The sequence below is a fragment of the Trachurus trachurus genome, assembly GCF_905171665.1.
Source record: "Trachurus trachurus genome assembly, chromosome: 2".
In the NCBI taxonomy this organism is placed as follows: domain Eukaryota; kingdom Metazoa; phylum Chordata; class Actinopteri; order Carangiformes; family Carangidae; genus Trachurus; species Trachurus trachurus.
This window is the reverse complement of record NC_139914.1, coordinates 10,655,194-10,668,009: the sequence shown is the minus strand read 5'-3', so window position 1 is coordinate 10,668,009 and position 12,816 is coordinate 10,655,194.

The following is a 12,816-nucleotide window of genomic DNA, read 5'->3' as shown; positions in this document are numbered from 1 at the left end:
TTTTCAACTTTTTGTCACTGATTTGACCCTGTTTACACACAGTCCAATCATCAGCAGACATCTTTCGTATCTGATGGTGAATAAGGGGGGAATCAAGTTGTGATCTTTGTCGCCCAGTCCTCCTAGATCTCTCTCTCTCACACACATACACATACACACATGCACACACACGTGACCTGTTCTATCAAAATGAGTCGGATGTCGCAACGTTCTATTTTTAGATAATCAGCTGATAATGTGGAATACCCATAGAAAATCAAAAAAAATGTTTTACCCTAATTTCAAAGCAATGACATTCAAAAACAATCTCCTAAAGTTTCACAGTCCAGATAATTGAGAAAAGGCACATGAATGATGATTAAAGTTGACTTGTGTTGCGGTAAAAAAGAGGAAAACAACAAATGCGTGTTCGTTGATTTGAGAGAGGACAAACAACGACGTTCTAGTTGACCATTTATTAAAGTTGGATCATCAAAAGACTTGTACAAGGATCTTCACTGTTAAGGAAATCGCAGTCTGCATGCAGTTAGCTGCAACCACCCGCCCAGAGAAGAATGACGAAAAAACGTTACACAGCTCTTGATATTCTTCGCACTATGTGTGTGTGTTAATTAATTTCTATTGGTTAAAACTGATGGGGAGGAACCGCGGTTTTAGACTTAGTTCCTCCCTTCGTTGGTGCACAGGCTGGTCCCAGCCTCTTGGCACACGAACCATCCAATCTTCTGGAGACAGCGCCCTGAAAGAGAAGAACCCTCCCTACTCTGCTTCGGGCCTCTCGTGGGTATCAGCATCCTGCTTTCTTATCTTCCCCAAGGACACCTGCCTACGTCTTGCTCCCTGTTTGTATCATCTCCTCGTGTTGGATGATCATACATCTGTTACAAGAGGGAGAGCAGAATGAATGGTTCTACTGATGAACAACATTCTGATGTTACCCTTTAACCTTCGAGAGTGCCCAAACTGAACAATTCTCACAAAAATAACTTGCTAAAGTGATGGCGTTGAGAAGCAGAATACTGACAAGAGTTGTAAGACTTAGCTTGAACAACTCTAGTGTTCTGCCTGACAGATGATCAACTTAGAAAATATATATTCCTTTAACATACTTGATAGAGAGATTAATTAAAGAAGAAACATATGATGATCTAATATATTTAATAGAATGAGTATATGTGTGCACTTTTAACCTCCTGGCCTTCTGACCTCCACTTGCTCCTTCCTTGCTATGCCTTCCAGGAAGCTACAGCTTGATCAATACATTCATTTAAGTTTCACAGTCAATAAAAGGTTAGTCTATAAAGAGGAATGCATGTGATGTACGTTCAGGAGGGATACATGTGGTGTACAATCACTTCTGTGTTCACATTGGTAAGGATTATGTTGTACACTAGCTATGATCTGCAGTGTGCATCTACTCTACAGCAGGTGTGTGTGTGCTTTTAATCACTGAGGTAATATGTGGTTGATAAAACAGCAGATAGATTGGAGGTAATAATCAGTGTCTACATAGCTAGATCAGAGGTAGTAATCAATGTCTGAAATATATATGTACATCAGTGGTGATCATCAGGGTCTAAATTGAATTTATCCTAACACTTGCAACTTAAACCCTCTGAAAATGAGTCGCGGGATTCTCCACTTTTCCGACGGTCATTGAATGGTGGCTCTATGACGAGAAGGGACACGGGTCAGGTCACATATTTCAATGAGTCAATCATGTAATACAGTTCAGAGGTGATTTCCTTTAGCTTCTATTACATTTCATGTTTAGTCCTATGAACACTGTGGTTTATCTGATAAAATAACCTTAGCATGTGTGCTTACCTTTGTGTGTATTTCTGGATGAGCTGTCTGTAGATGATGATGTGGATCCCCGCGATTTCTGCTCCGGTTTATATGTGAAGTGTGACCAGATTTCAATTGTTAAACTTAAACTTTTCATGTGCCGGGGCTGTGGCTCTGCTTCCGGAGAAATCAACATGATTGGATTGGATTGGATTTTTTTTCGTCCATGAAAAAGGTTTGTTGACGAATATTTTTCGTCATAGTCTTTGTCAACAAAATTAACACTGGATCACATAAGGGTCATTGTACGTGTAAGTGCAACATCTTTTTGACCCTTATTTGAAACAGTACAGAGCCTCGTTGGCGCAGTAGGCAGCGCGTCAGTCTCATAATCTGAAGGTCGTGAGTTCGAGCCTCACACGGGGTACGAGTTTTATACAGAAATTCATTCAGATTGAAGGATGTCGTGAAAAACGATGTGCTAGCGCAAAAATGATATTGAGAGTCTATAATTAAAGCAGATATCAGCTTCGCGGCCGTTTCGGCTAATGCTGCGTTCAAGGCAGGCTTTTGAAACCGTAAGTTACAGCTTCAAGTCACAACTACGACTTGGTAGCGTTCCAGGTAACCCGTAGCTCGTGTTTTTACCATCCTGTTGTCTGTGAAAGTTCCCTATAACGGCCACTCGTAACTTCCGACCCGTGAACTCGTACCAGATCGAACTGGTATGACTTCACAGGAAGGAAAAACACAAAGTACGAGTTTCTTTGAACGCACCATGAGTTAGCAGCCCCCGCCCTTGTCAGGCATCAATTGGTCCTCGTGCTACGTCACCACATTCACGCGCATCCCTTGGCTGCACACACAGCCCTTCATGCCGTTCTCTCTCCTCATTGGATAACACTTGTATCCCACAAGGAAAATTTTCTCCTCGGGTTACAGCAGAGCAGAGTGACGGAGAGACTCGTGTTTAGGCTGAAATACTTCATGTAAGTGATTGCTGACGGAAAATAGGACTATTTAGGACTTATATTAACAAAAACATTCCACTGATATCTGCTTTAACACAACGCTGCTGTACACACATTAGGTACCTGAGCATTAAGTGTTATGCAGTCAGTCCCTGACACACACAGTGGGACCTACTGTACAGACTGTACTAAACTAAAATTAAAAACTAAAATCAAAAACACGCCTCACACGCAAAAGGTCCCCGGTTCGAAACCGGGCGGAAACACTTTTCAACTTTATGTCACTGATTTGACCCTGTTTATGCAAAGTCCAGTGGTCACTTCCCACGGTTTCGAACAGTGTTATGCAGTCAGGCCCTGACACACACAGTGGGACCTATTGTACAGACTGTACTAAACTAAAATTAAAAACTAAAATTAAAACAGAACGCCAAAAACAACACTCGCGCCAACAACAATGCAAGGCCAAAAAAGTTATTGGAGGATGCGGGCATCGATCCCGCTACCTCTCGCATGCTAAGCGAGCGCTCTACCATTTGAGCTAATCCCCCTTGTGGTGAGTGAAGATTCACCCCGAACATCGAGTAACTGACTGCTCCCAAAAAGAGAGCACTTAGAGGACCTGCGAGGGAACTCTTTCTCTACTGAGCCAGAGCAGTCAGACAGATCAGAACAGGCTGTGAGGGAAATGGAAGACTACAGAAAAGAGGGCTCTATCCCTCTCAGTAGCTGCCCTCTGAAGTGTCTCAACTGCTGCCAGATAACCATAGGTTAGGCTAGGCTGTGTAGTTGTAGCATGTTGTCAGTGTCATGCTTGACATGCAGTCTTCTGTTTGCACTTGTTTTCACTCTGTATTGACAGAGTAGCACTTTGAATACAGTTTTGCACATATAGCTTGCACTTTTCCAAAAAAAAAAAAAAAATTTTATTGTCACACCCCTGGTAACAAAGCTCTTGCACACACTGTAGGTATCAGAGAGTTGAGCTATTTTTGTTTTTCTTTAATGGTCAACAGGCAAACAAATAAATGGTTATGCTGAATTTAGTGCCCCCTTTAGTTGACCTTCGTTGAACAGAGGTCATGTGACCTTGCATGTGAGCATTGGTGGTTCAGTGGTAGAATTCTCGCCTGCCACGCGGGAGGCCCGGGTTTGATTCCCGGCCAATGCAACAACCTTTTCCGGCCCAAATTATGTCTTTTGACCAGGGTGTCCAACTGTAGAGCTCCGGGAGATGACGTCACACAGCCCCGAAACTGGCAGCGCCGCCATTTTGGCAGTAATCAGCAGATTTTCGTGGAGTAGATGCAGGGGAGAGCCAGGTGCGGAGCAAAAGTAACAAAGTGATTTTCTCCGAGCTCATACAACAGCTGTAACAGCTGTGATTTCCTCCCTCTCCCCCTTTAATGAGCCTGTCTGTCACTCTGCCGGTAAGGCAGTCACACTGTGTGTGTTACAGGATTGCCAACCTATGTCACAACAATGAGTTGAGGACAAAGAAGTTGTTGGAGGATGCGGGCATCGATCCCGCTACCTCTCGCATGCTAAGCGAGCGCTCTACCATTTGAGCTAATCCCCCTTGTGAGAAGTTGAGATTCACCCCGAACACAGATTTCCAGTTGTCTGAGGTGTGAGCAGAAACTTGTCCATTGACTGACTGTTGGACATCTACAAAACAATAACTAAATATTTACCAGTATTTGACACAGCTTTGATGCTTTCCCTGTCATCTGTGCAGTGCTGTTGTTGTTGTCTGTGCTGTTGCTGTCGGTACTCTTGTGTCTCCTTCTTTTTTAATGTCTAGCAATAGGATGTGGCTGCAACACAAACTGCCCATTAGGGGACAACTATGGGAAAGGATTTTGCACTTGTACAATGATGTTCACATGTGTAACAAAGTTTTATGGTTGTAAAAATATTGTGTGCCTGTGGAAAAATATTTTGTACAAAATTTCTTTACAACCACAAAACTTTATTTCACATGTGAACATCATTGTGCAAGTGCAAAAATGTCTTTGACCCTTATTTGATCCCATGTACAGTCCTCAGACTACAGCAGGTAGTAAGAAGGGTTAGTTCGGGTTTGTCATAAAATGGAGGAACAATAAATACTCCCCGTCGGGGAATCGAACCCCGGTCTTCCGCGTGACAGGCTGAGATACTGTCCACTATACTAACGAGGACAGAAACAGAGTGAACCGATCGATGTTTTTTTTGGGGGGGGCCTTCTTATTGCCTTTAATTGATAGCACAGTGGAGAGAGAGACAGAAATGGGGAGGCAGAGAGGGGGAATGACATGCAGGAAAGGGTTACCCGATGTGGGATTCGAACCAGGGCCACCTGCAGTGAGAACTGTAGCCTCAACATGGGGCAGCAGCTCTACAACGCGAGCTAAACGCCGCCCCTGGATCGATGTTTTCTATCTACACATTTCCAGGGCCTATGATAGGTCAAAGAAGAGAAGTTCTGACTTAGAGTAGAGAAGTAGAGAAGTAAAATACGGTGGCCGAGCATTCGTTAGCCTTCCTTCCTTAGCACCCATTGGCCACCAGTTTCCGTAGTGTAGTGGTTATCACGTTCGCCTCACACGCGAAAGGTCCCCGGTTCGAAACCGGGCGGAAACACTTTTCAACTGTCACTGATTTGCCCCTGTTTATACACAGTCCATTGGCCACTTCCTCCTACACAGTTGCAGTTCGACTCGGTTCGGCTCAGCTCAGTTTATGTCACTTTTCCATTACAGCTGAGTATAGACGGGTTTCTGTGCAACGTCACCGCAGATGTGCGCGCGCAGCCATGGGGCAGAAAGCAGGACATTTCTCATTGTTTACAAGCGGAGTCAAGCAGAAAACATAAAGGACAAGGAGTTGTTGTTGTTAACTGCACAAACCGGCAAAAGGATGGAGGGAAATTGTATAATAAACCGAGGGGATCTCATCCATTTGCCCAAAAAAGAAGATTATGGCTCCAGGCCATTAAAACGGCGGATTGGGGTCCCAAAGGTCCTAAAGGTGGCGAGAGTCTGTGCAGCACTGGTGTCATAAAACTAAAAATAATATAAATTAAAAAAAATTTTTGCACATAAAGACTTATATGCACGCAAATTGTTGTTTGTGTACACACTGGGCTTCTCTATGAGATAACTGCAAATGTCGAGCCATGATAGCTGGCCATTTGGACATATCTGAAATCCATGCGTCACTGGGAACATTATAGCTATGGGTCTGATAAAAACCAAACTTATCAACCAGTGCATCCAGCGTTTTCCGCTAATGAACGAGTCTGTGGCGGCCGCGACTCACTCTCTCTCTCCTCCTCACACACACAGGCACTTACACACACGGGCAGATGGGCAGGTTGCGTTGTGACGGTAACATGCTATGCTATAATGTGTTCAAATTGCTATCCGTCCGACGGGGGGGGGGGGGTATTCGAGTAGTGACATGGCAACCGGATACCACCCAAGCCGAGCGAGTACTCGGATATCGGCTACAGCCCTACAAACAGTTCGGCATCTACATTGATATCAGTTTACTCCGAGGCATTCCCCCGGTTGCGTGCGCACCTAGTATTGTTTGTACACAAGAAACCTGTCTATATGGAATCAAATAAGGGTCATTGTAAAAATGCAACATCTTTTTTTTACCCATATTTGATTGCATACAGAGCCTCGTTGGCGCAGTAGGCAGCGCGTCAGTCTCATAATCTGAAGGTCGTGAGTTCGAGCCTCACACGGGGCATGAGTTTTACACAGAAATTCATTCAAATCGAAGGATGTCATGAAAACTGATGCGCCAGCACAAAGATGTTGTTGAGATTCTATAATTAACAAGTAGGTAATGACGCTGCTGTACACAGTAAGCTAACACACCCTTAGTAACGAAGCTCTTGTACATGCTGTAGGTACCAGAGAGTTGAGAGCCAGGGTGTTTTTGTTTTTCTTTGATGGTCAACAGGCAAAAAAAACAGCTGGTTAGGCTGAATTTAGTGCCTCCTTTAGTTGACCTTGGGCGAACAGAGGTCATGTGATCCTGCATGTGAGCATTGGTGGTTCAGTGGTAGAATTCTCGCCTGCCACGCGGGAGGCCCGGGTTCGATTCCCGGCCAATGCAACAGCCTTTTACCTATATATCATCATGCTTTCAAAGCAGATTTATAACGCAAGTCTATTTGCAATCTAAACAACATTACAGCTGGAAGAGAAAATGACAGCAATATTGGTGTGGAAGTGGCAAAGACGCTTGAGTTGTGCCTTGCGCCGTTTGCCCTGCATCTGTACCGTGCATTGGTGCTTTGTAGAAAGGAACAAATATAGATCATGCTACATCTGTTTTGTGTTTGCCCCAGACTCTGTCTTTTCTCAAACTGCAGCTACTAAAAATGAGTCAATTTCACCACATGAGTTCAGCTAACCCGAAATGTCCAAGTATTTGCTCTGGTTTAGGCCTTATCCACATGAAAATGGAGCTTCACCCAAAACGATCTTTTTGATTAGGTTCAGACTGCAGGCAAAAGTGGCCCAAATCCGATTTTTGGGGGGGTCAAGTGACCAGGTCAGAAAGCTCCCTGCTCTATTCAAACTCTAAATGTTTTAAGTCGATTACAGTAAATGTTGACAGGGAGTCGTGTCAGTGCAACTATGACGATCAGTGATGATTTAATGGGTGTAATTCACCTACTGTGTCTGAGGGACCTGACAGTAGTCCCATTGTTGTTGTTACATTATGTCCATAGACTGTATACCTCGGTGTGGCTCAGGTTACAGGTTAGAGCGGTGGGGGGTATGACGTCATTGTTTCACAAAATATCCTTTTTGAGTGTCTACATGAAAACGCTGGGATGGCGTTTTCAGTTTTTCACACTACGGTTTTCATCCCCCGAAAACGATGTTTCCATCTGGACGAAAAACGTATGCGGATTCATTAAATCTGTGTTCATGTGGACGGGTCTTAGTCTTCCCCAGAAGTTCCCTGCTGCCTTCCTTGGAGATGGGCTTTGAAAACCACTGTGTCATCAGCCATTCACGTCGTATCTGAATGTTTTTCAGATGTGTGAGTCTCATCATCCGAAGCTTGTGTTGCACATGTGGCCGACAGGAGAGGATGAACTTGCCTGATACACACACCATGACGTCAGAGGTAGGACATTCTTCTGTTGTTCCGTTGGATTATATTATTTAATAGTGTTGAGTTGTAAATACTTATTGGAGTTGTTCTTTTGCACAAGGTTTTGCTTTCGCCTGGATGCAAAAATGGCATGGAATCAGGCAAATGGAGAGTCCACTTTGAAGAAGAGCGAGAATCCAATGGATTGTTAAAGGGCTAAAAGAGGTATGAAAATAATTTGCTGTTGGTTAAAGCAGGGTGACTATTAGGTTTTGTGGAGATCTATAGAGAAGAAATTGGCCTGTCGCCAGCAACACCTCATGCTGCTTTCAAAAGATACGATAATCCTGGGGGAAATTGAGGGGGAGAAAAGAATGCAGTTGCATTGGCCGGGAATCGAACCCGGGCCTCCCGCGTGGCAGGCGAGAATTCTACCACTGAACCACCAATGCTCACATGCAGATGTTTTCCACCACTGGAGACACTGGGGTCATGGGAGTGGAGTATGCTCCTTCAGAAAGTCAAGTCCCAAAACTTTCTACAACCCAACTTGTCAGTGTGAATAGTTTGGTGTCCAGGGGCAACAACTGCTTCAGACAAACAGGAGAAACCAGTTGGTGTCTTGTCGTGCGATGATACATAAGGAAAAATAGTCCACTGGAAGAAAAATGGAGAAAAAAAAGTGCGGCTCGTTGCTGCAGGCTCAAAAATGGAGCACATCTGAGCATTGGTGGTTCAGTGGTAGAATTCTCGCCTGCCACGCGGGAGGCCCGGGTTCGATTCCCGGCCAATGCATCAACCCTTTTCATTTATATTGCATGTGCAGTGCATCCCAAAAACTTTCATGTCATTGTCACTTGTTATATAAGAGTTATGGGATGAGAGGGGCAGGCATATCATTTCTTTCCATATCTTCGTCTTTTTTAAACAATCATTTTACAAAACGGGAAAAAGTGGTTGAATCTGCTAATACTGCTCTACGTGATCAATATACCAGAGATGTCTGATGTTGATCAGAGGATGCGCCGAGATCGCTGATCCGGAAACAGCAAGATTAGCGATGGGAGCTAGTGACGAGAAGACTGGTGTTTTATTAGGAAGAATAAAGAGTGTTTGAAAGAGAGAACTGGAAAGAGCAAGAAACATGTCTCAGGCAGGTTTTGAACCCATGACTTCATGACTGGTAACCTGACACACTAACCTTTTGGCCACAGAGCACCTGAGCTACAATGAGCTTTCTACTATCAGGAATCAAAGACTGTCCAATGACAGCTGAATAGTTGAAAGTCAAATAATGACTTGACATGACTGAGGGAGGAAACGAACTCATAACCTCATGATCAGTAAACCTTTACTCAAATTTCAAATTTTCATTGCATTTCAACCTGAGAGCAGCGGTATAAACAAAAAAAATGTTAACACAGACCAAGAGAGAAAGACAAAGAGGTAAAGAGACAGATCAGGTGGAAAATGCACCAACAAGGTTGTTGAAGCGAGATCCGAACCCACAACCTTGGTGTTGCCAAGCCGCCACCATATGGACTGAGCTACAGTGAGACTCAACTAACTGGAGTTTTGCACTGTGATCAATTTGATGTTATTTAATGATGACTAAAAGCCAAGCAAAATGCTAGAAAATAAGACAGAAGAGGTAGTAGCCTACTTTAAGTTCAAATAGGCTGATACACTAACAAAGTTGCCAAGGTGGGATTTGAACCAGTGACCTTGAGGTTGACAAGCAGCCATCTTACCACTAAACTATAGCAACACTTGAGAAACTTGTGAATGCTGAAAGCCATTGCTGAACCATGCTGAATTAGCAGAAGTAATTGACAAAGACATGCAAGAAACATGTCTCAGGCAGGAATTGAACCCATGACTTCATGACTGGTAACATGACACACTGACCTTTTGGCCACAGAGCACCTGACTTACAATGAGCTTAATACTATCAGGAATCAAAGACTGTCCAATGACAGCTGAATAGTTGAAAGTCAAATAATGACTTGACATGACTGAGGGAGGAATCGAACCCATAACCTCATGATCAGTAACCCTTTACTCTGCCACAGAGAGCACGCACTTACCCAATGCTGTTGTCATCCATTGTAATGTGATGATGTGCTTCAAACTGTGGCACGGGGAATCAATGAGTCTCTTAACGAGCTGTGACCACCTGTAGCTAATTGAAGGTGGGGGGAGGTGAATTCTTCCTGTGACGTCCATTAGTGGACAGCGCAGGAAAATAAATGAAAGTTCCATTGCATTTAAATCTTAGAGCAGTGGTATAAACAAGAAACATGTTAAAGGGATAGTTCAACATTTTGGCAAATTGGCCCATTGCCATAATCCCTATAGTCATAGCAGTAGGTTCGTTACCTTTAATTGTCGGTGCAAGCTATTTTTAGAACGGAGGAGCGGAGTGGCAGGCTGTTCAGAGCTACACTATGGAGGCTAATGGAATTTCTTGGTTTCCCTCATCAAACTCATCAAATACAAAATCCCAAAACTCCAAAACGCTTTCGTGGACAAGTTGTGAGCTGCACAATCACCACGCTATGAGATAATAATAGAACGTTACGAGACAGAGTTGTTTTAGAGGTAAATTCATGCAAAACCGCTGATGCGCGTTGCGTTCAGGGACAGTTTTTCAGCAAGCAGACTCTGTATTTACCTCGAAAACGGCTCCGTTTCGTAACGTTCCATTATTATCTCATAGCGTGGTGATTGTGCAGGTCACAACTTGTCCACGAAAGCGTTTTGGAGTTTTGGGATTTTGTATTTGATGAGTTTGATGAGGGAAACCAAGAAATTCCATTAGCCTCCATAGCGTAGCTCTGAACAGCCTGCCGCTCCGCTCCTCCGTTCTAAAAATAGCTTACACCGACAAATAAAGGTAACGAACCTACTGCTATGACTATAGCGATTATGGCAATGGGCCAATTTGCCAAAATGTTGAACTATCCCTTTAACACAAACCAAGATAGAAAGAGGAAAGGTGGGGGGACATGCATTATGAAGGTTCCCCATGCAAGATTTGAAAATAAGCCAGACCAAGTGGTATTAGTTTAAATTCAAAGAGACAGGTACACTAACAAAGTTGGCACGGTGGGATTCAAACCAATGACCTTGTGGTTAGGAAGCAGCCACCTTACCACTGGACTATAGCAATACCGCCTGCAATGCAGGACAAGAAATGACAAGACACAATGTCTGAATGCAAATCATACAAGAGGTGTCTCTGCTGCTGCCTTGAAGTTCAAAGTTTCAGTGCATTCCAATCTGAGAGCATCGGTATCAAGTGGAAAATGCATCAACGAGGTTATTGAGGCAAGATGTGAACTCACAATCTTGGTGTTGCCAAGCAGACACCATACACACTGAGCTATAGTGAGACTCGTTTAACAGGAATTTTGTACTGTGATGCTTCAGCATTCACACTAATACGGTATTAAAGAAAATGGCCGACCCGAAGAACAATAGTGTGAAATAGGGTCCTGGCTAAAAAGCTCTAACTGCAAGTTTATCCAGCCGTCCCCATAGATCCTGGAGTCCTCACAGAGCATTTAGAGACTTAAAAAACAGCGCCACACAAGTCATAGTGGCCAAACATATATCACATCCTCAGTGGTGAAGTATTACCATGAAGAATAAATTCAGCATTTTCTTTTCTTTCTTTTTTTTGAGACACTGGATTCAAGTGGCACCCTTGTGTTCGTGGAGTGATCTTATTGATTTGATGGTTAGAGGAATAAAGCTTTTTGGGCCTCGTTGGCGCAGTAGGCAGCGCGTCAGTCTCATAATCTGAAGGTCGTGAGTTCGAGCCTCACACGGGGCATGAGTTTTCCTGGATTTAGATCAAGATATTTACACCTAACAGTGTTAGAAGTAAATAAATATATAAGAATATATAGCTGAATGTAGACAAGGCTGTTGCTGTTTTTTTCTCATAAACATGTGTCTTACATGTCCTATCTGTTTCAATATTATTACTTCCACAATAAAGCTTCTGCTGATGTCTGCTGTAATGAATTTCTTTCTGGAAAAGCCTGTGCTATTTTCTGTGAAATTCAAACATTTACAAATTAATCTTACAGACAACTGAACTATAATATTGCTCCACAATTGCTGAATGTAGAAATAAACAGCTGTTTGCAAATTGAAAAGATGGTGTCGTGTTCAGAGCATGCTTCCAAGGGACCAAAACAAAAGGATAATCTCACATTTTTTCAATCCTGTGTTACTGTCATGCAATAGTCCAATGTCATGAACATTAAATATTAACATTGGGGGATTTCAGTGTAAGTGATGGGAAGCAGATTCCACAGTCCTCCTTTGCAGCACGAATCAGTTCCTAAAGAAATCTGTTGTATTTGTCTTTCAGTGTGGACCGCCTCCGTGGAAATCGAGTGAAATGTCATCATGCAGTATGTGTACCACAATCTTGAAATACAACCTTGACAGATCTGTGAACATCCAGGATGCACTGGACATGGACTGACAGGAAATGACAACGGTCAGGAAATGTGTTTTTTTTAATATATATTTTTTTATATATATCTTAAAGGAGAATTCCGGTCATTTTTGACCCCTAAATCGTTGTCCTGATGGTCACCCAGTGTTTGGGGGAGCAAAAAACACGACTAAAATGGATGCAGGCAAACCGGAGTTACACCATGGCTGGAAGGCGCTAGCGATAGTGACAACACTAAACGATTGGGGCAATTTTTTCAACCACAACAAACACTCAAAAAACAATCAAATATCTATGCTACATGACTCCAATCCTTATGACACATCACTGAACTCATAAACTGTTCAGTATAAACCGGTATAAACAGTATAAACTTTGTGTTTTTGCATGTCTCACCTCAGATAGCCAAACAAACTCTGGAACATCCTGGAAAGACATTACTAACCGATCACAGAGAGCCTGCTCTCCCCGCCACAG